This window comes from Polypterus senegalus, chromosome 5 (genome assembly GCF_016835505.1).
Source record: "Polypterus senegalus isolate Bchr_013 chromosome 5, ASM1683550v1, whole genome shotgun sequence".
In the NCBI taxonomy this organism is placed as follows: Eukaryota; Metazoa; Chordata; class Cladistia; order Polypteriformes; family Polypteridae; genus Polypterus; species Polypterus senegalus.
Window position 1 is genome coordinate 95,238,560 of NC_053158.1, and position 21,700 is coordinate 95,260,259.

At 40.3% G+C, this 21,700-nt stretch overlaps 10 non-coding genes across 10 annotated transcripts; all 10 read right to left on the reverse strand.

The window, feature by feature from the left end:
- Positions 1 to 1,913: 1,913 nt before the first annotated feature.
- On the reverse strand, positions 1,914 to 1,986 carry trnar-ucg. Its single transcript has one exon. It is a non-coding gene; the product is annotated as a tRNA-Arg (tRNA).
- Positions 1,987 to 3,024: 1,038 nt separating this feature from the next.
- Positions 3,025 to 3,097, reverse strand: trnar-ccg. The gene has a single exon. It is a non-coding gene; the product is annotated as a tRNA-Arg (tRNA).
- Positions 3,098 to 3,986: 889 nt separating this feature from the next.
- trnar-ucg lies at positions 3,987 to 4,059 on the reverse strand. The gene has a single exon. It is a non-coding gene; the product is annotated as a tRNA-Arg (tRNA).
- Positions 4,060 to 6,058: 1,999 nt separating this feature from the next.
- trnar-ucg lies at positions 6,059 to 6,131 on the reverse strand. Its single transcript has one exon. It is a non-coding gene; the product is annotated as a tRNA-Arg (tRNA).
- A 1,998-nt stretch (positions 6,132 to 8,129) lies between these two features.
- Positions 8,130 to 8,202, reverse strand: trnar-ucg. Its single transcript has one exon. It is a non-coding gene; the product is annotated as a tRNA-Arg (tRNA).
- Positions 8,203 to 10,200: 1,998 nt separating this feature from the next.
- trnar-ucg lies at positions 10,201 to 10,273 on the reverse strand. Its single transcript has one exon. It is a non-coding gene; the product is annotated as a tRNA-Arg (tRNA).
- A 1,994-nt stretch (positions 10,274 to 12,267) lies between these two features.
- trnar-ucg lies at positions 12,268 to 12,340 on the reverse strand. The gene has a single exon. It is a non-coding gene; the product is annotated as a tRNA-Arg (tRNA).
- Positions 12,341 to 14,340: 2,000 nt separating this feature from the next.
- On the reverse strand, positions 14,341 to 14,413 carry trnar-ucg. The gene has a single exon. It is a non-coding gene; the product is annotated as a tRNA-Arg (tRNA).
- Positions 14,414 to 15,449: 1,036 nt separating this feature from the next.
- Positions 15,450 to 15,522, reverse strand: trnar-ccg. The gene has a single exon. It is a non-coding gene; the product is annotated as a tRNA-Arg (tRNA).
- Positions 15,523 to 16,416: 894 nt separating this feature from the next.
- On the reverse strand, positions 16,417 to 16,489 carry trnar-ucg. Its single transcript has one exon. It is a non-coding gene; the product is annotated as a tRNA-Arg (tRNA).
- Between the last annotated feature and the right edge of the window lie 5,211 nt (positions 16,490 to 21,700).

Genomic DNA, 21,700 nt, shown 5'->3' on the forward strand with positions numbered 1-21,700 from the left:
TTGTTCTTAGAGAAAGAAAGGAAAATGAATAGCACAAATATAAACACTCACCACTGGAGATAGGTCTTGTAAGTAATTTTTTGTTTTTGGCATTTCTCACAAATTGTCCTTTGTGAGATCCATCACAGGTAACGTTCTACTATATGGACTTTTTGCCCGAAATATTAGCCTCTGGACCCATACACCTAGGGTACAACGACAAGGAGAACATCCTCAGCTATTCTGGCTACATACTAACAAACTTTTCCTGCAACCTCCTCTGATTCTGCAGCAACATTATTTTGTATGTATTTTTCATACCAAAATCACTTGAAGCAACCAATGACTGTATTATACTTGTAGCTGGTCACAGAGGTGATAAGGAAATGAATTTCTACTCCTAAAATGTAAATGTCCCTCAGAAGACCGTTTACAAGTTTCTTCTTTGCAGTACCTTACAATTTGCTGCCGTTGTTGCCTACTTTAGAAGTTGTTACTTTTTTGGTCACAGAAAATTTGTTTATTCAGTTTTAATCCTTCCTCTCATATCTTGAGTTAGATCACAATTAGCATATACCATTCTCACAAGTGGAGAGAGGAAGCATCGTTGATTTATCAACATCTGCCCGATCGTACAAGAGTTTTCACCATCATCAGAAAGACTTCTTTCACACTGTTTTATAATAAGAAACATACAAGAGGACAGATGGAGATGCTTAGATTCACCTCCAGTAAGCCTGCCTTAAGGAGGATGAAAAAGCCATTAAAAAGGACTGAAATTCCCCAAGTTTGTTTTTACCTTCAGAAATTGGAGTGCAGCAAATGAATCCAAAGAACAGCCTGCTACAAAGTTCTTGTTTTTTTTTCATTAAATGGGTCCTTTTCCTTTGCACCAAATCTTAAACGGCTATTTTGGATTCTCATATTGTCTTTGAAAAGAAACATACAGAAATGGACCCCTTTTCTAGCCACGAACGACCCAGGTGGGACTTGAACCCACAATCTCCAGCGGCTGACGCCTTATCCATTAGGCCACTGGGCCACAAGAAAGCCATCTTCCTCCTAAGGAAAGTAAATGCTTATCCTCAAGTGGTTAACTGTTGAATGCAATAACTAGGGGTGGCAGCCTGGGTCTTTCAGTAGCACTGTCACCGGAAGGCGCCTCAACCCCCCAATCCAGGTTCAAGTCCAGGCTTGTGAGCACTCCGTGTAATGGCTGAACCATCGAGATGGTAACTGGAAGCGTAAAATTCTAGGCTGCAAACTGTTCAAATAAGGCTCCTAGAGCAAACCAACGAATTTTACATATCGCACTTTTCAAGAGAACAAAGAGGTGTGCTATTTATACCAACATCAGTCATCGCTTGGAGCATTGTCATGAATTATGAAGAAGGCGAGGATTCCTTACGAAAGTCAGGAAAACTTCTTTTTGGCAAATTCTCCCTACTCGTTAAATGAGAACTCATGGTAAACTAAACGGATAATTATGGCCTCATGATTCAGATGTTCTAAGGTCTACATGCGATCAAGTCCAGAGCTCGTTTATATAAGGGTGTGTTCCTCTGATTGGCACCAATAAAGGTCACCAGATTAGTAATACAGGATCAGAGTTGTAAGACTATGGAACGAATGCCATCTGAATGTACTCCGCAGGATGGAACCGGATTTTGTAAAATCTATTTCCCAGTTCAAGTGTTGTAAAGCAAAACCTTAAAAACATTGTTAGGGTGTTTTTGCTCTTTGCTACTTTCACAGTTTGGAGGTGGAATACCGGTCAAGCACTGCGCTCTTCTACTTTTATTGTTTTCCCGCCAGGGGGTAGACAGCTATCTCGAGAACACTAGCACGTCTCAGAGGAGTTTGCCTTTGAGTGAAGACTAAATAGTCGAGTAATATTTTTTGCTTCGACAGTGTTTTCAAAACCCAATGTTCATTGACCCAGATGGGACTCGAACCCACAATCCTCAGCTCCGAAGGCTGATGCCTTATCCATTAGGCCACTGGGTCACAGCAAAGCTACAGCCCACTGATTGGTATGTTAATATAACTCATTCAGCCATCAGGTCCCCTCTTCCTTGCAGTTTCTCACAATTGTTCTTAGAGAAAGAAAGGAAAATGAATAGCACAAATATAAACACTCACCACTGGAGATAGGTCTTGTAAGTAATTTTTTGTTTTTGGCATTTCTCACAAATTGTCCTTTGTGAGATCCATCACAGGTAACGTTCTACTATATGGACTTTTTGCCCGAAATATTAGCCTCTGGACCCATACACCTAGGGTACAACGACAAGGAGAACATCCTCAGCTATTCTGGCTACATACTAACAAACTTTTCCTGCAACCTCCTCTGATTCTGCAGCAACATTATTTTGTATGTATTTTTCATACCAAAATCACTTGAAGCAACCAATGACTGTATTATACTTGTAGCTGGTCACAGAGGTGATAAGGAAATGAATTTCTACTCCTAAAATGTAAATGTCCCTCAGAAGACCGTTTACAAGTTTCTTCTTTGCAGTACCTTACAATTTGCTGCCGTTGTTGCCTACTTTAGAAGTTGTTACTTTTTTGGTCACAGAAAATTTGTTTATTCAGTTTTAATCCTTCCTCTCATATCTTGAGTTAGATCACAATTAGCATATACCATTCTCACAAGTGGAGAGAGGGAAGCATCGTTGATTTATCAACATCTGCCCGATCGTACAAGAGTTTTCACCATCATCAGAAAGACTTCTTTCACACTGTTTTATAATAAGAAACATACAAGAGGACAGATGGAGATGCTTAGATTCACCTCCAGTAAGCCTGCCTTAAGGAGGATGAAAAAGCCATTAAAAGGACTGAAATTCCCCAAGTTTGTTTTTACCTTCAGAAATTGGAGTGCAGCAAATGAATCCAAAGAACAGCCTGCTACAAAGTTCTTGTTTTTTTTTCATTAAATGGGTCCTTTTCCTTTGCACCAAATCTTAAACGGCTATTTTGGATTCTCATATTGTCTTTGAAAAGAAACATACAGAAATGGACCCCTTTTCTAGCCACGAACGACCCAGGTGGGACTTGAACCCACAATCTCCAGCTCCGGAGGCTGACGCCTTATCCATTAGGCCACTGGGCCACAAGAAAGCCATCTTCCTCCTAAGGAAAGTAAATGCTTATCCTCAAGTGGTTAACTGTTGAATGCAATAACTAGGGGTGGCAGCCTGGGTCTTTCAGTAGCACTGTCACCGGAAGGCGCCTCAACCCCCCAATCCAGGTTCAAGTCCAGGCTTGTGAGCACTCCGTGTAATGGCTGAACCATCGAGATGGTAACTGGAACGCGTAAAATTCTAGGCTGCAAACTGTTCAAATAAGGCTCCTAGAGCAAACCAACGAATTTTACATATCGCACTTTTCAAGAGAACAAAGAGGTGTGCTATTTATACCAACATCAGTCATCGCTTGGAGCATTGTCATGAATTATGAAGAAGGCGAGGATTCCTTACGAAAGTCAGGAAAACTTCTTTTTGGCAAATTCTCCCTACTCGTTAAATGAGAACTCATGGTAAACACACCGGATAATTATGGCCTCATGATTCAGATGTTCTAAGGTCTACATGCGATCAAGTCCAGAGCTCGTTTATATAAGGGTGTGTTCCTCTGATTGGCACCAATAAAGGTCACCAGATTAGTAATACAGGATCAGAGTTGTAAGACTATGGAACGAATGCCATCTGAATGTACTCCGCAGGATGGAACCGGATTTTGTAAAATCTATTTCCCAGTTCAAGTGTTGTAAAGCAAAACCTTAAAAACATTGTTAGGGTGTTTTTGCTCTTTGCTACTTTCACAGTTTGGAGGTGGAATACCGGTCAAGCACTGCGCTCTTCTACTTTTATTGTTTTCCGCCAGGTAGACAGCTATCTCGAGAACACTAGCACGTCTCAGAGGAGTTTGCCTTTGAGTGAAGACTAAATAGTCGAGTAATATTTTTTGCTTCGACAGTGTTTTCAAAACCCAATGTTCATTGACCCAGATGGGACTCGAACCCACAATCCTCAGCTCCGAAGGCTGATGCCTTATCCATTAGGCCACTGGGTCACAGCAAAGCTACAGCCCACTGATTGGTATGTTAATATAACTCATTCAGCCATCAGGTCCCTCTTCCTTGCAGTTTCTCACAATTGTTCTTAGAGAAAGAAAGGAAAATGAATAGCACAAATATAAACACTCACCACTGGAGATAGGTCTTGTAAGTAATTTTTGTTTTTGGCATTTCTCACAAATTGTCCTTTGTGAGATCCATCACAGGTAACGTTCTACTATATGGACTTTTTGCCCGAAATATTAGCCTCTGGACCCATACACCTAGGGTACAACGACAAGGAGAACATCCTCAGCTATTCTGGCTACATACTAACAAACTTTTCCTGCAACCTCCTCTGATTCTGCAGCAACATTATTTTGTATGTATTTTTTCATACCAAAATCACTTGAAGCAACCAATGACTGTATTATACTTGTAGCTGGTCACAGAGGTGATAAGGAAATGAATTTCTACTCCTAAAATGTAAATGTCCCTCAGAAGACCGTTTACAAGTTTCTTCTTTGCAGTACCTTACAATTTGCTGCCGTTGTTGCCTACTTTAGAAGTTGTTACTTTTTTGGTCACAGAAAATTTGTTTATTCAGTTTTAATCCTTCCTCTCATATCTTGAGTTAGATCACAATTAGCATATACCATTCTCACAAGTGGAGAGAGGGAAGCATCGTTGATTTATCAACATCTGCCCGATCGTACAAGAGTTTTCACCATCATCAGAAAGACTTCTTTCACACTGTTTTATAATAAGAAACATACAAGAGGACAGATGGAGATGCTTAGATTCACCTCCAGTAAGCCTGCCTTAAGGAGGATGAAAAAAAGCCATTAAAAAGGACTGAAATTCCCCAAGTTTGTTTTTACCTTCAGAAATTGGAGTGCAGCAAATGAATCCAAAGAACAGCCTGCTACAAAGTTCTTGTTTTTTTTTCATTAAATGGGTCCTTTTCCTTTGCACCAAATCTTAAACGGCTATTTTGGATTCTCATATTGTCTTTGAAAAGAAACATACAGAAATGGACCCCTTTTCTAGCCACGAACGACCCAGGTGGGACTTGAACCCACAATCTCCAGCGGCTGACGCCTTATCCATCAGGCCACTGGGCCACAAGAAAGCCATCTTCCTCCTAAGGAAAGTAAATGCTTATCCTCAAGTGGTTAACTGTTGAATGCAATAACTAGGGGTGGCAGCCTGGGTCTTTCAGTAGCACTGTCACGGAAGGCGCCTCAACCCCCAATCCAGGTTCAAGTCCAGGCTTGTGAGCACTCCGTGTAATGGCTGAACCATCGAGATGGTAACTGGAACGCGTAAAATTCTAGGCTGCAAACTGTTCAAATAAGGCTCCTAGAGCAAACCAACGAATTTTACATATCGCACTTTTCAAGAGAACAAAGAGGTGTGCTATTTATACCAACATCAGTCATCGCTTGGAGCATTGTCATGAATTATGAAGAAGGCGAGGATTCCTTACGAAAGTCAGGAAAACTTCTTTTTGGCAAATTCTCCCTACTCGTTAAATGAGAACTCATGGTAAACACACCGGATAATTATGGCCTCATGATTCAGATGTTCTAAGGTCTACATGCGATCAAGTCCAGAGCTCGTTTATATAAGGGTGTGTTCCTCTGATTGGCACCAATAAAGGTCACCAGATTAGTAATACAGGATCAGAGTTGTAAGACTATGGAACGAATGCCATCTGAATGTACTCCGCAGGATGGAACCGGATTTTGTAAAATCTATTTCCCAGTTCAAGTGTTGTAAAGCAAAACCTTAAAAACATTGTTAGGGTGTTTTTGCTCTTTGCTACTTTCACAGTTTGGAGGTGGAATACCGGTCAAGCACTGCGCTCTTCTACTTTTATTGTTTTCCCCGCCAGGGGGTAGACAGCTATCTCGAGAACACTAGCACGTCTCAGAGGAGTTTGCCTTTGAGTGAAGACTAAATAGTCGAGTAATATTTTTTGCTTCGACAGTGTTTTCAAAACCCAATGTTCATTGACCCAGATGGGACTCGAACCCACAATCCTCAGCTCCGAAGGCTGATGCCTTATCCATTAGGCCACTGGGTCACAGCAAAGCTACAGCCCACTGATTGGTATGTTAATATAACTCATTCAGCCATCAGGTCCCCTCTTCCTTGCAGTTTCTCACAATTGTTCTTAGAGAAAGAAAGGAAAATGAATAGCACAAATATAAACACTCACCACTGGAGATAGGTCTTGTAAGTAATTTTTTGTTTTTGGCATTTCTCACAAATTGTCCTTTGTGAGATCCATCACAGGTAACGTTCTACTATATGGACTTTTTGCCCGAAATATTAGCCTCTGGACCCATACACCTAGGGTACAACGACAAGGAGAACATCCTCAGCTATTCTGGCTACATACTAACAAACTTTTCCTGCAACCTCCTCTGATTCTGCAGCAACATTATTTTGTATGTATTTTTTCATACCAAAATCACTTGAAGCAACCAATGACTGTATTATACTTGTAGCTGGTCACAGAGGTGATAAGGAAATGAATTTCTACTCCTAAAATGTAAATGTCCCTCAGAAGACCGTTTACAAGTTTCTTCTTTGCAGTACCTTACAATTTGCTGCCGTTGTTGCCTACTTTAGAAGTTGTTACTTTTTTGGTCACAGAAAATTTGTTTATTCAGTTTTAATCCTTCCTCTCATATCTTGAGTTAGATCACAATTAGCATATACCATTCTCACAAGTGGAGAGAGGGAAGCATCGTTGATTTATCAACATCTGCCCGATCGTACAAGAGTTTTCACCATCATCAGAAAGACTTCTTTCACACTGTTTTATAATAAGAAACATACAAGAGGACAGATGGAGATGCTTAGATTCACCTCCAGTAAGCCTGCCTTAAGGAGGATGAAAAAAAGCCATTAAAAAGGACTGAAATTCCCCAAGTTTGTTTTTACCTTCAGAAATTGGAGTGCAGCAAATGAATCCAAAGAACAGCCTGCTACAAAGTTCTTGTTTTTTTTTCATTAAATGGGTCCTTTTCCTTTGCACCAAATCTTAAACGGCTATTTTGGATTCTCATATTGTCTTTGAAAAGAAACATACAGAAATGGACCCCTTTTCTAGCCACGAACGACCCAGGTGGGACTTGAACCCACAATCTCCAGCGGCTGACGCCTTATCCATTAGGCCACTGGGCCACAAGAAAGCCATCTTCCTCCTAAGGAAAGTAAATGCTTATCCTCAAGTGGTTAACTGTTGAATGCAATAACTAGGGGTGGCAGCCTGGGTCTTTCAGTAGCACTGTCACCGGAAGGCGCCTCAACCCCCCAATCCAGGTTCAAGTCCAGGCTTGTGAGCACTCGGTGTAATGGCTGAACCATCGAGATGGTAACTGGAAGCGTAAAATTCTAGGCTGCAAACTGTTCAAATAAGGCTCCTAGAGCAAACCAACGAATTTTACATATCGCACTTTTCAAGAGAACAAAGAGGTGTGCTATTTATACCAACATCAGTCATCGCTTGGAGCATTGTCATGAATTATGAAGAAGGCGAGGATTCCTTACGAAAGTCAGGAAAACTTCTTTTTGGCAAATTCTCCCTACTCGTTAAATGAGAACTCATGGTAAACACACCGGATAATTATGGCCTCATGATTCAGATGTTCTAAGGTCTACATGCGATCAAGTCCAGAGCTCGTTTATATAAGGGTGTGTTCCTCTGATTGGCACCAATAAAGGTCACCAGATTAGTAATACAGGATCAGAGTTGTAAGACTATGGAACGAATGCCATCTGAATGTACTCCGCAGGATGGAACCGGATTTTGTAAAATCTATTTCCCAGTTCAAGTGTTGTAAAGCAAAACCTTAAAAACATTGTTAGGGTGTTTTTGCTCTTTGCTACTTTCACAGTTTGGAGGTGGAATACCGGTCAAGCACTGCGCTCTTCTACTTTTATTGTTTTCCCGCCAGGTAGACAGCTATCTCGAGAACACTAGCACGTCTCAGAGGAGTTTGCCTTTGAGTGAAGACTAAATAGTCGAGTAATATTTTTTGCTTCGACAGTGTTTTCAAAACCCAATGTTCATTGACCCAGATGGGACTCGAACCCACAATCCTCAGCTCCGAAGGCTGATGCCTTATCCATTAGGCCACTGGGTCACAGCAAAGCTACAGCCCACTGATTGGTATGTTAATATAACTCATTCAGCCATCAGGTCCCCTCTTCCTTGCAGTTTCTCACAATTGTTCTTAGAGAAAGAAAGGAAAATGAATAGCACAAATATAAACACTCACCACTGGAGATAGGTCTTGTAAGTAATTTTTTGTTTTTGGCATTTCTCACAAATTGTCCTTTGTGAGATCCATCACAGGTAACGTTCTACTATATGGACTTTTTGCCCGAAATATTAGCCTCTGGACCCATACACCTAGGGTACAACGACAAGGAGAACATCCTCAGCTATTCTGGCTACATACTAACAAACTTTTCCTGCAACCTCCTCTGATTCTGCAGCAACATTATTTTGTATGTATTTTTTCATACCAAAATCACTTGAAGCAACCAATGACTGTATTATACTTGTAGCTGGTCACAGAGGTGATAAGGAAATGAATTTCTACTCCTAAAATGTAAATGTCCCTCAGAAGACCGTTTACAAGTTTCTTCTTTGCAGTACCTTACAATTTGCTGCCGTTGTTGCCTACTTTAGAAGTTGTTACTTTTTTGGTCACAGAAAATTTGTTTATTCAGTTTTAATCCTTCCTCTCATATCTTGAGTTAGATCACAATTAGCATATACCATTCTCACAAGTGGAGAGAGGGAAGCATCGTTGATTTATCAACATCTGCCCGATCGTACAAGAGTTTTCACCATCATCAGAAAGACTTCTTTCACACTGTTTTATAATAAGAAACATACAAGAGGACAGATGGAGATGCTTAGATTCACCTCCAGTAAGCCTGCCTTAAGGAGGATGAAAAAAAGCCATTAAAAAGGACTGAAATTCCCCAAGTTTGTTTTTACCTTCAGAAATTGGAGTGCAGCAAATGAATCCAAAGAACAGCCTGCTACAAAGTTCTTGTTTTTTTTTCATTAAATGGGTCCTTTTCCTTTGCACCAAATCTTAAACGGCTATTTTGGATTCTCATATTGTCTTTGAAAAGAAACATACAGAAATGGACCCCTTTTCTAGCCACGAACGACCCAGGTGGGACTTGAACCCACAATCTCCAGCGGCTGACGCCTTATCCATTAGGCCACTGGGCCACAAGAAAGCCATCTTCCTCCTAAGGAAAGTAAATGCTTATCCTCAAGTGGTTAACTGTTGAATGCAATAACTAGGGGTGGCAGCCTGGGTCTTTCAGTAGCACTGTCACCGGAAGGCGCCTCAACCCCCCAATCCAGGTTCAAGTCCAGGCTTGTGAGCACTCCGTGTAATGGCTGAACCATCGAGATGGTAACTGGGAGCGTAAAATTCTAGGCTGCAAACTGTTCAAATAAGGCTCCTAGAGCAAACCAACGAATTTTACATATCGCACTTTTCAAGAGAACAAAGAGGTGTGCTATTTATACCAACATCAGTCATCGCTTGGAGCATTGTCATGAATTATGAAGAAGGCGAGGATTCCTTACGAAAGTCAGGAAAACTTCTTTTTGGCAAATTCTCCCTACTCGTTAAATGAGAACTCATGGTAAACACACCGGATAATTATGGCCTCATGATTCAGATGTTCTAAGGTCTACATGCGATCAAGTCCAGAGCTCGTTTATATAAGGGTGTGTTCCTCTGATTGGCACCAATAAAGGTCACCAGATTAGTAATACAGGATCAGAGTTGTAAGACTATGGAACGAATGCCATCTGAATGTACTCCGCAGGATGGAACCGGATTTTGTAAAATCTATTTCCCAGTTCAAGTGTTGTAAAGCAAAACCTTAAAAACATTGTTAGGGTGTTTTTGCTCTTTGCTACTTTCACAGTTTGGAGGTGGAATACCGGTCAAGCACTGCGCTCTTCTACTTTTATTGTTTTCCCCCCAGGTAGACAGCTATCTCGAGAACACTAGCACGTCTCAGAGGAGTTTGCCTTTGAGTGAAGACTAAATAGTCGAGTAATATTTTTTGCTTCGACAGTGTTTTCAAAACCCAATGTTCATTGACCCAGATGGGACTCGAACCCACAATCCTCAGCTCCGAAGGCTGATGCCTTATCCATTAGGCCACTGGGTCACAGCAAAGCTACAGCCCACTGATTGGTATGTTAATATAACTCATTCAGCCATCAGGTCCCTCTTCCTTGCAGTTTCTCACAATTGTTCTTAGAGAAAGAAAGGAAAATGAATAGCACAAATATAAACACTCACCACTGGAGATAGGTCTTGTAAGTAATTTTTTGTTTTTGGCATTTCTCACAAATTGTCCTTTGTGAGATCCATCACAGGTAACGTTCTACTATATGGACTTTTTGCCCGAAATATTAGCCTCTGGACCCATACACCTAGGGTACAACGACAAGGAGAACATCCTCAGCTATTCTGGCTACATACTAACAAACTTTTCCTGCAACCTCCTCTGATTCTGCAGCAACATTATTTTGTATGTATTTTTTCATACCAAAATCACTTGAAGCAACCAATGACTGTATTATACTTGTAGCTGGTCACAGAGGTGATAAGGAAATGAATTTCTACTCCTAAAATGTAAATGTCCCTCAGAAGACCGTTTACAAGTTTCTTCTTTGCAGTACCTTACAATTTGCTGCCGTTGTTGCCTACTTTAGAAGTTGTTACTTTTTTGGTCACAGAAAATTTGTTTATTCAGTTTTAATCCTTCCTCTCATATCTTGAGTTAGATCACAATTAGCATATACCATTCTCACAAGTGGAGAGAGGGAAGCATCGTTGATTTATCAACATCTGCCCGATCGTACAAGAGTTTTCACCATCATCAGAAAGACTTCTTTCACACTGTTTTATAATAAGAAACATACAAGAGGACAGATGGAGATGCTTAGATTCACCTCCAGTAAGCCTGCCTTAAGGAGGATGAAAAAAAGCCATTAAAAAGGACTGAAATTCCCCAAGTTTGTTTTTACCTTCAGAAATTGGAGTGCAGCAAATGAATCCAAAGAACAGCCTGCTACAAAGTTCTTGTTTTTTTTTCATTAAATGGGTCCTTTTCCTTTGCACCAAATCTTAAACGGCTATTTTGGATTCTCATATTGTCTTTGAAAAGAAACATACAGAAATGGACCCCTTTTCTAGCCACGAACGACCCAGGTGGGACTTGAACCCACAATCTCCAGCGGCTGACGCCTTATCCATTAGGCCACTGGGCCACAAGAAAGCCATCTTCCTCCTAAGGAAAGTAAATGCTTATCCTCAAGTGGTTAACTGTTGAATGCAATAACTAGGGGTGGCAGCCTGGGTCTTTCAGTAGCACTGTCACCGGAAGGCGCCTCAACCCCCCAATCCAGGTTCAAGTCCAGGCTTGTGAGCACTCCGTGTAATGGCTGAACCATCGAGATGGTAACTGGAGCGCGTAAAATTCTAGGCTGCAAACTGTTCAAATAAGGCTTCTAGAGCAAACCAACGAATTTTACATATCGCACTTTTCAAGAGAACAAAGAGGTGTGCTATTTATACCAACATCAGTCATCGCTTGGAGCATTGTCATGAATTATGAAGAAGGCGAGGATTCCTTACGAAAGTCAGGAAAACTTCTTTTGGCAAATTCTCCTACTCGTTAAATGAGAACTCATGGTAAACACACGGATAATTATGGCCTCATGATTCAGATGTTCTAAGGTCTACATGCGATCAAGTCCAGAGCTCGTTTATATAAGGGTGTGTTCCTCTGATTGGCACCAATAAAGGTCACCAGATTAGTAATACAGGATCAGAGTTGTAAGACTATGGAACGAATGCCATCTGAATGTACTCCGCAGGATGGAACCGGATTTTGTAAAATCTATTTCCCAGTTCAAGTGTTGTAAAGCAAAACCTTAAAAACATTGTTAGGGTGTTTTTGCTCTTTGCTACTTTCACAGTTTGGAGGTGGAATACCGGTCAAGCACTGCGCTCTTCTACTTTTATTGTTTTCCCCCCAGTAGACAGCTATCTCGAGAACACTAGCACGTCTCAGAGGAGTTTGCCTTTGAGTGAAGACTAAATAGTCGAGTAATATTTTTTGCTTCGACAGTGTTTTCAAAACCCAATGTTCATTGACCCAGATGGGACTCGAACCCACAATCCTCAGCTCCGAAGGCTGATGCCTTATCCATTAGGCCACTGGGTCACAGCAAAGCTACAGCCCACTGATTGGTATGTTAATATAACTCATTCAGCCATCAGGTCCCCTCTTCCTTGCAGTTTCTCACAATTGTTCTTAGAGAAAGAAAGGAAAATGAATAGCACAAATATAAACACTCACCACTGGAGATAGGTCTTGTAAGTAATTTTTTGTTTTTGGCATTTCTCACAAATTGTCCTTTGTGAGATCCATCACAGGTAACGTTCTACTATATGGACTTTTTGCCCGAAATATTAGCCTCTGGACCCATACACCTAGGGTACAACGACAAGGAGAACATCCTCAGCTATTCTGGCTACATACTAACAAACTTTTCCTGCAACCTCCTCTGATTCTGCAGCAACATTATTTTGTATGTATTTTTTCATACCAAAATCACTTGAAGCAACCAATGACTGTATTATACTTGTAGCTGGTCACAGAGGTGATAAGGAAATGAATTTCTACTCCTAAAATGTAAATGTCCCTCAGAAGACCGTTTACAAGTTTCTTCTTTGCAGTACCTTACAATTTGCTGCCGTTGTTGCCTACTTTAGAAGTTGTTACTTTTTTGGTCACAGAAAATTTGTTTATTCAGTTTTAATCCTTCCTCTCATATCTTGAGTTAGATCACAATTAGCATATACCATTCTCACAAGTGGAGAGAGGGAAGCATCGTTGATTTATCAACATCTGCCCGATCGTACAAGAGTTTTCACCATCATCAGAAAGACTTCTTTCACACTGTTTTATAATAAGAAACATACAAGAGGACAGATGGAGATGCTTAGATTCACCTCCAGTAAGCCTGCCTTAAGGAGGATGAAAAAGCCATTAAAAAGGACTGAAATTCCCCAAGTTTGTTTTTACCTTCAGAAATTGGAGTGCAGCAAATGAATCCAAAGAACAGCCTGCTACAAAGTTCTTGTTTTTTTTTCATTAAATGGGTCCTTTTCCTTTGCACCAAATCTTAAACGGCTATTTTGGATTCTCATATTGTCTTTGAAAAGAAACATACAGAAATGGACCCCTTTTCTAGCCACGAACGACCCAGGTGGGACTTGAACCCACAATCTCCAGCGGCTGACGCCTTATCCATTAGGCCACTGGGCCACAAGAAAGCCATCTTCCTCCTAAGGAAAGTAAATGCTTATCCTCAAGTGGTTAACTGTTGAATGCAATAACTAGGGGTGGCAGCCTGGGTCTTTCAGTAGCACTGTCACCGGAAGGCGCCTCAACCCCCCAATCCAGGTTCAAGTCCAGGCTTGTGAGCACTCCGTGTAATGGCTGAACCATCGAGATGGTAACTGGAACGCGTAAAATTCTAGGCTGCAAACTGTTCAAATAAGGCTCCTAGAGCAAACCAACGAATTTTACATATCGCACTTTTCAAGAGAACAAAGAGGTGTGCTATTTATACCAACATCAGTCATCGCTTGGAGCATTGTCATGAATTATGAAGAAGGCGAGGATTCCTTACGAAAGTCAGGAAAACTTCTTTTTGGCAAATTCTCCCTACTCGTTAAATGAGAACTCATGGTAAACACACGGATAATTATGGCCTCATGATTCAGATGTTCTAAGGTCTACATGCGATCAAGTCCAGAGCTCGTTTATATAAGGGTGTGTTCCTCTGATTGGCACCAATAAAGGTCACCAGATTAGTAATACAGGATCAGAGTTGTAAGACTATGGAACGAATGCCATCTGAATGTACTCCGCAGGATGGAACCGGATTTTGTAAAATCTATTTCCCAGTTCAAGTGTTGTAAAGCAAAACCTTAAAAACATTGTTAGGGTGTTTTTGCTCTTTGCTACTTTCACAGTTTGGAGGTGGAATACCGGTCAAGCACTGCGCTCTTCTACTTTTATTGTTTTCCCCGCCAGGGGGTAGACAGCTATCTCGAGAACACTAGCACGTCTCAGAGGAGTTTGCCTTTGAGTGAAGACTAAATAGTCGAGTAATATTTTTTGCTTCGACAGTGTTTTCAAAACCCAATGTTCATTGACCCAGATGGGACTCGAACCCACAATCCTCAGCTCCGAAGGCTGATGCCTTATCCATTAGGCCACTGGGTCACAGCAAAGCTACAGCCCACTGATTGGTATGTTAATATAACTCATTCAGCCATCAGGTCCCCTCTTCCTTGCAGTTTCTCACAATTGTTCTTAGAGAAAGAAAGGAAAATGAATAGCACAAATATAAACACTCACCACTGGAGATAGGTCTTGTAAGTAATTTTTGTTTTTGGCATTTCTCACAAATTGTCCTTTGTGAGATCCATCACAGGTAACGTTCTACTATATGGACTTTTTGCCCGAAATATTAGCCTCTGGACCCATACACCTAGGGTACAACGACAAGGAGAACATCCTCAGCTATTCTGGCTACATACTAACAAACTTTTCCTGCAACCTCCTCTGATTCTGCAGCAACATTATTTTGTATGTATTTTTTCATACCAAAATCACTTGAAGCAACCAATGACTGTATTATACTTGTAGCTGGTCACAGAGGTGATAAGGAAATGAATTTCTACTCCTAAAATGTAAATGTCCCTCAGAAGACCGTTTACAAGTTTCTTCTTTGCAGTACCTTACAATTTGCTGCCGTTGTTGCCTACTTTAGAAGTTGTTACTTTTTTGGTCACAGAAAATTTGTTTATTCAGTTTTAATCCTTCCTCTCATATCTTGAGTTAGATCACAATTAGCATATACCATTCTCACAAGTGGAGAGAGGGAAGCATCGTTGATTTATCAACATCTGCCCGATCGTACAAGAGTTTTCACCATCATCAGAAAGACTTCTTTCACACTGTTTTATAATAAGAAACATACAAGAGGACAGATGGAGATGCTTAGATTCACCTCCAGTAAGCCTGCCTTAAGGAGGATGAAAAAGCCATTAAAAAGGACTGAAATTCCCCAAGTTTGTTTTTACCTTCAGAAATTGGAGTGCAGCAAATGAATCCAAAGAACAGCCTGCTACAAAGTTCTTGTTTTTTCATTAAATGGGTCCTTTTCCTTTGCACCAAATCTTAAACGGCTATTTTGGATTCTCATATTGTCTTTGAAAAGAAACATACAGAAATGGACCCCTTTTCTAGCCACGAACGACCCAGGTGGGACTTGAACCCACAATCTCCAGCTCCGGAGGCTGACGCCTTATCCATTAGGCCACTGGGCCACAAGAAAGCCATCTTCCTCCTAAGGAAAGTAAATGCTTATCCTCAAGTGGTTAACTGTTGAATGCAATAACTAGGGGTGGCAGCCTGGGTCTTTCAGTAGCACTGTCACCGGAAGGCGCCTCAACCCCCCAATCCAGGTTCAAGTCCAGGCTTGTGAGCACTCCGTGTAATGGCTGAACCATCGAGATGGTAACTGGAACGCGTAAAATTCTAGGCTGCAAACTGTTCAAATAAGGCTCCTAGAGCAAACCAACGAATTTTACATATCGCACTTTTCAAGAGAACAAAGAGGTGTGCTATTTATACCAACATCAGTCATCGCTTGGAGCATTGTCATGAATTATGAAGAAGGCGAGGATTCCTTACGAAAGTCAGGAAAACTTCTTTTTGGCAAATTCTCCCTACTCGTTAAATGAGAACTCATGGTAAACACACCGGATAATTATGGCCTCATGATTCAGATGTTCTAAGGTCTACATGCGATCAAGTCCAGAGCTCGTTTATATAAGGGTGTGTTCCTCTGATTGGCACCAATAAAGGTCACCAGATTAGTAATACAGGATCAGAGTTGTAAGACTATGGAACGAATGCCATCTGAATGTACTCCGCAGGATGGAACCGGATTTTGTAAAATCTATTTCCCAGTTCAAGTGTTGTAAAGCAAAACCTTAAAAACATTGTTAGGGTGTTTTTGCTCTTTGCTACTTTCACAGTTTGGAGGTGGAATACCGGTCAAGCACTGCGCTCTTCTACTTTTATTGTTTTCCCCGCCAGGGGGTAGACAGCTATCTCGAGAACACTAGCACGTCTCAGAGGAGTTTGCCTTTGAGTGAAGACTAAATAGTCGAGTAATATTTTTTGCTTCGACAGTGTTTTCAAAACCCAATGTTCATTGACCCAGATGGGACTCGAACCCACAATCCTCAGCTCCGAAGGCTGATGCCTTATCCATTAGGCCACTGGGTCACAGCAAAGCTACAGCCCACTGATTGGTATGTTAATATAACTCATTCAGCCATCAGGTCCCTCTTCCTTGCAGTTTCTCACAATTGTTCTTAGAGAAAGAAAGGAAAATGAATAGCACAAATATAAACACTCACCACTGGAGATAGGTCTTGTAAGTAATTTTTTGTTTTTGGCATTTCTCACAAATTGTCCTTTGTGAGATCCATCACAGGTAACGTTCTACTATATGGACTTTTTGCCCGAAATATTAGCCTCTGGACCCATACACCTAGGGTACAACGACAAGGAGAACATCCTCAGCTATTCTGGCTACATACTAACAAACTTTTCCTGCAACCTCCTCTGATTCTGCAGCAACATTATTTTGTATGTATTTTTCATACCAAAATCACTTGAAGCAACCAATGACTGTATTATACTTGTAGCTGGTCACAGAGGTGATAAGGAAATGAATTTCTACTCCTAAAATGTAAATGTCCCTCAGAAGACCGTTTACAAGTTTCTTCTTTGCAGTACCTTACAATTTGCTGCCGTTGTTGCCTACTTTAGAAGTTGTTACTTTTTTGGTCACAGAAAATTTGTTTATTCAGTTTTAATCCTTCCTCTCATATCTTGAGTTAGATCACAATTAGCATATACCATTCTCACAAGTGGAGAGAGGGAAGCATCGTTGATTTATCAACATCTGCCCGATCGTACAAGAGTTTTCACCATCATCAGAAAGACTTCTTTCACACTGTTTTATAATAAGAAACATACAAGAGGACAGATGGAGATGCTTAGATTCACCTCCAGTAAGCCTGCCTTAAGGAGGATGAAAAAAAGCCATTAAAAAGGACTGAAAATCTATTTACCAGTTCAAGTGTTGTAAAGCAAAACCTTACAAACATTGTTAGGGTGTTTTTGCTCTTTGCTACTTTCACAGTTTGGAGGTGGAATACCGGTCAAGCACTGCGCTCTTCTACTTTTATTGTTTTCCCCACCATGGGGTACACAGCTATCTCGAGAACACTAGCACGTCTCAGAGGAGTTTGCCTTTGAGTGAAGACTACATAGTCGAGTAATATTTTTTGCTTTGAGAGTGTTTTCAAAACGCAATAGTCATTGTCCCAGGCTGATGCCTTATCCATTAGGTCACTGGGTTACCACAAAGATTCCCTGCACTGATTGGTATGTTACTATAACTCATTCAGCCATCAGGTCCCCTCTTCTTTGCAGTTTCTCACAATTATTCTTAGAAAAAGAAATGAAAATTAATAATACAAATGGAAACACATCACTGGAGAGTGTGAATGTGAAATCTCTTTCCAAGTTGAAGCGTTTTAAAGCATGTTAACACTTCTGGGATTCTAGTGTTAACATAACGAGTTAAGGGTTAATTATATATATGACATACAAAGATATGAAGATTTACACTCATCTCTGTTTTCAGAAAGTTGTATGATTGGTTTGTGTGTTACATTATTTTACTGTAGGCAGAGCAAACAGGTGCATAAAAACGTAATAAAAAAAACTGAGCTGTATGCAGTTTTTTGTGTTCATTCGTTTCAATCCAATATCTGAAGGTAAAGGCAAACTTGGGGAATTTCAGCCCTTTTCAATGGCTTTTTTTGTACTAGTACAGACAGTCATAGAAAAGATGAATCTAACCATCTGTCCTCTTGCATGTTTCTTATATTATGAAACAGTGTAAAAGAAGTCTTGTGATACTAGTAATAGCTCTTATATAATTGGGCAAATGTTGATAAATCAATGAAGCCTTCCCTTTCTCCACTTGTGAGAGTGGTATATATTAACTGTGATCTACCTCAAGATATGAGAGGAAGGTTTAAAATTGAATAAACACATTTTCGGTGCAAGTTAAAAGTAACAACATCTAATGCAGGCAAAAGCATCAACAAGCTTTACGTTTCTACAAAGAATAAACTTGTAAACAGTCTTCTTATGCGTATTTTAGGTGCAGAAATTTGTTTCGTTATCACCACTGTAATTAACTACAAGAAAATCATATTAATTATGATTTTGGTGACAAAAATTTGTGCAAAATAATTTTGTTTCATAATCATAGTAATCTGCAAGAAAAGTTTGCTTGTATGTAGACAGAGTAAGTTTGGATGTTCTCTTTGTCGTTGTTCCCAAAACATTTGTTAGTAGTACTTAATAAAACAGGTCTGTATTGAGTAGGCAATCAGTGTAATCACTGGTTTATTTTACTATTTTGATTAATTTATTACATTTACGTTACATTTATTAAAGCCCTGCCCAGGGTTTGTTTCCGGCCTTGCGTCTTGTGTTAGCTGGGATTGGCTCCAACTGACCCCTGTGACCCTGTAGTTAGGATTTAGCGGGTTAGATTTTGGATGGATGGATATTACATATAGTTTTTTAAAGCAATATGCCCAATTGACAAAGGCAGTGCTTTGTGCACAAATAAATGATATCCATATAACTCTCCATTTTTCTGACTTGATTATCCAAGAAAAGGTCATGGTGGAGGTATAGGCTATTCCAGCAGGCCCCAGATGCAAAGCAGGAACAATCCTGGACATAGCACCAATTTAGATTAGATCAGATAAACCCTTATTAATTCCATGGGGAAATTAAAATGCATACAGCAGCAGAAACATAAAAAATAAGAATACATTATCACAGGTTAGATAGTACATCCAAACAATCAATTAAAAAAATTAAAATAAATCAACTTAATGAGCACATCAGATGAAAGCTTTGAATTGCCACAGGAGTGGGAAGAAGAGACCTCCCTGAGGTGATTCTTAGCACACCAAGATGGAATGAGCCTGTGGCTAAAAGTGCTCCAAAAGACCACCTCCTGGATGGGATTTTCAATGATGGCATTCAATTTTGCTATTATCTTTTTTTTCTAAAGCAGCTTCCAGTATATCCAGGGTTTGACCTGTGATGGAGCTGTCTTTGTTGCTAAATTTGAATCAGACATTGTGATTCTTTTGTGCTCAGGTTGCTTCCCCAGATGATTGCAGCATAGAATAGTACACTGGCTACTATGGACTAGTAGAACATTTCCAGCAGCTTGCTGCAAACCTCAAAAGAGCTGAGTCTTCTTAGCAAGTACAGTCTGCTCTGGCCCTTCTTGTACATCACCACTGTGTTGTCAGAGCAGTCTAGTTTGTTGTTAATGTGAACCCCAGGTACTTGTAACTCTGAATCACTTCCATGTCCTCCTTCTGAATGGTGACTGGTCTCAGAGGCTTCATGGCAGAAGGAAATCTACCCCCGTTCTTTTATCCTGCTGGTACTGTGATGAAAGCCTGTTGCTGATTATCTTTCAAGTGTCAGGTTGATTTCCAACTTCAGTTGCTGGAGATACTTATCTAAAAGAAGGGGAATAAAACACATTAATACATGCAAAACCAAATTTGAAACAATGGTAACAGATTTATTGACCTCACATAACAACCTAGTGCAACCTATGCAAGTTCACAAAAAAAGTCAAATGGGCTGGCTGAACAAGAGCCTCCATGTTAGATTTGATCATACATTTCGTATTTGCCCTAAGAAATCAGTAACCTCCATATACTCACTAAAAATCAGCATAAGCAGTAACATTCCCTGCATCTCAATGTGCACTAATGTGTAATAATTTTGACAAATAGAACATCTGACATGATGTACTGAAGGGAAGAGCGAGAGGGAGAAGTGCGATTGTAGTTGTTTAGGTTTGAAACAAAAATAGGAAAAATATATGCAAAGGCAATAGGTAACTAGATTATCTCTATGAAAACTATTAATAACCTTGAACCATAGAAGTCATTAAAAGAACCTTAGTTTTAAATACTATCAAAACTGATTTTTCAAAATATGAACAGTTTAAATAAACTTTTGAACTTACCCCCGGAATGCTCTATCTCTCTCTCCAAATTGATTGCAGTCATATTTCAGGAGAAAATACATCTTGTTCTTAGAAACATTAGACAGAACGTATATTAAATGTTTTTCTGTTGAACTCTGCTCTAACCTGTGCAACAGGATTTGAGTCTTTGCAGCTATCAATATTTAGAAGGAGAAACTGGAAAGTATATTGCATTATGGCCAAGTTCAATTCAAAACAGGAAGTTCCTGATAATTTGCTGCACAGCTTCAGCAGGTGACATTTGAACCAAGTGTTGACTTTAAGCACACCAGCTAATATGTTAGCAGTGCACTCAACATATTGCCTCTGTGTTTTGTCCAGATTAGAAAAGACATTGCCTGACTAGCCAACCAGTAAAATTTCCTCAAGCCAGATCCTAATCAGTTGCCCAATAATATATATAAAAGAAATTCGTATGGTATCATTTGTGTCCTCTGGGCACTTTTTCTTTGTGCGAGTAACAGCTGACATAATAAATATACAGTGCATCCAGAAAGTATACACAGTGCATCACTTTTTCCATATTTTGTTATGTTACAGCCTTATTCCAAAATGGATTAAATTAATTTTTTTCCTCAGAATTCTACACACAACACCCCATAATGACAACATGAAAAAGTTTACTTGAGGTTTTGCAAAATAAAAAAACTGACAAGTCACATGTACATAAGTATTCAAAGCCTTTGCTTATACTTTGTCGATGCACCTTTGGCAGCAATTACAGCCTCCAGTCTTTTGAATATGATGCCACAAGCTTGGCACACCTATCCTTGGCCAGTTTCGCCCATTCCTCTTTGCAGCTTCTCTCAAGCTCCATCAGGCTGGATAGGAAGCGTCAGTGCATAGCCATTTTAAGATCTCTCCAGAGATGTTCAATCAGATTCAAGTCTGGGCTCTGGCTGGGCCACTCAAGGACATTCACAGAGTTGTCCTGAAGCCACTACTTTGATATCTTGGCTTTGTGCATAGGGTTGTTGTCCTGCTGAAAGATGAACCGTCGCCCCAGTCTGAGGTCAAGAGCGCTCTGGAACAGGTTTTCATCCTGGATGTCTCTGTACATTGCTGCAGTCATCTTTTGCTTTATCCTGACTAGTCTCCCAGTTCCTGCTGCTGGAAAACATCCCCACACCATGATGCTGCCATCACCATGCTTCACTGCAGGAATGGTATTGGCCTGGTGATGAGCGGTGCCTGGTTTCCTCCAAACGTGACGCCTGGCATTCACACCAAAGAGTTCAATCTTTGTCTCATCAGACCAGAGAATTTTGTTTCTCATGGTCCGAGAGTCCTTCAGGTGCCTTTTGGCAAACTCCAAGCATGCT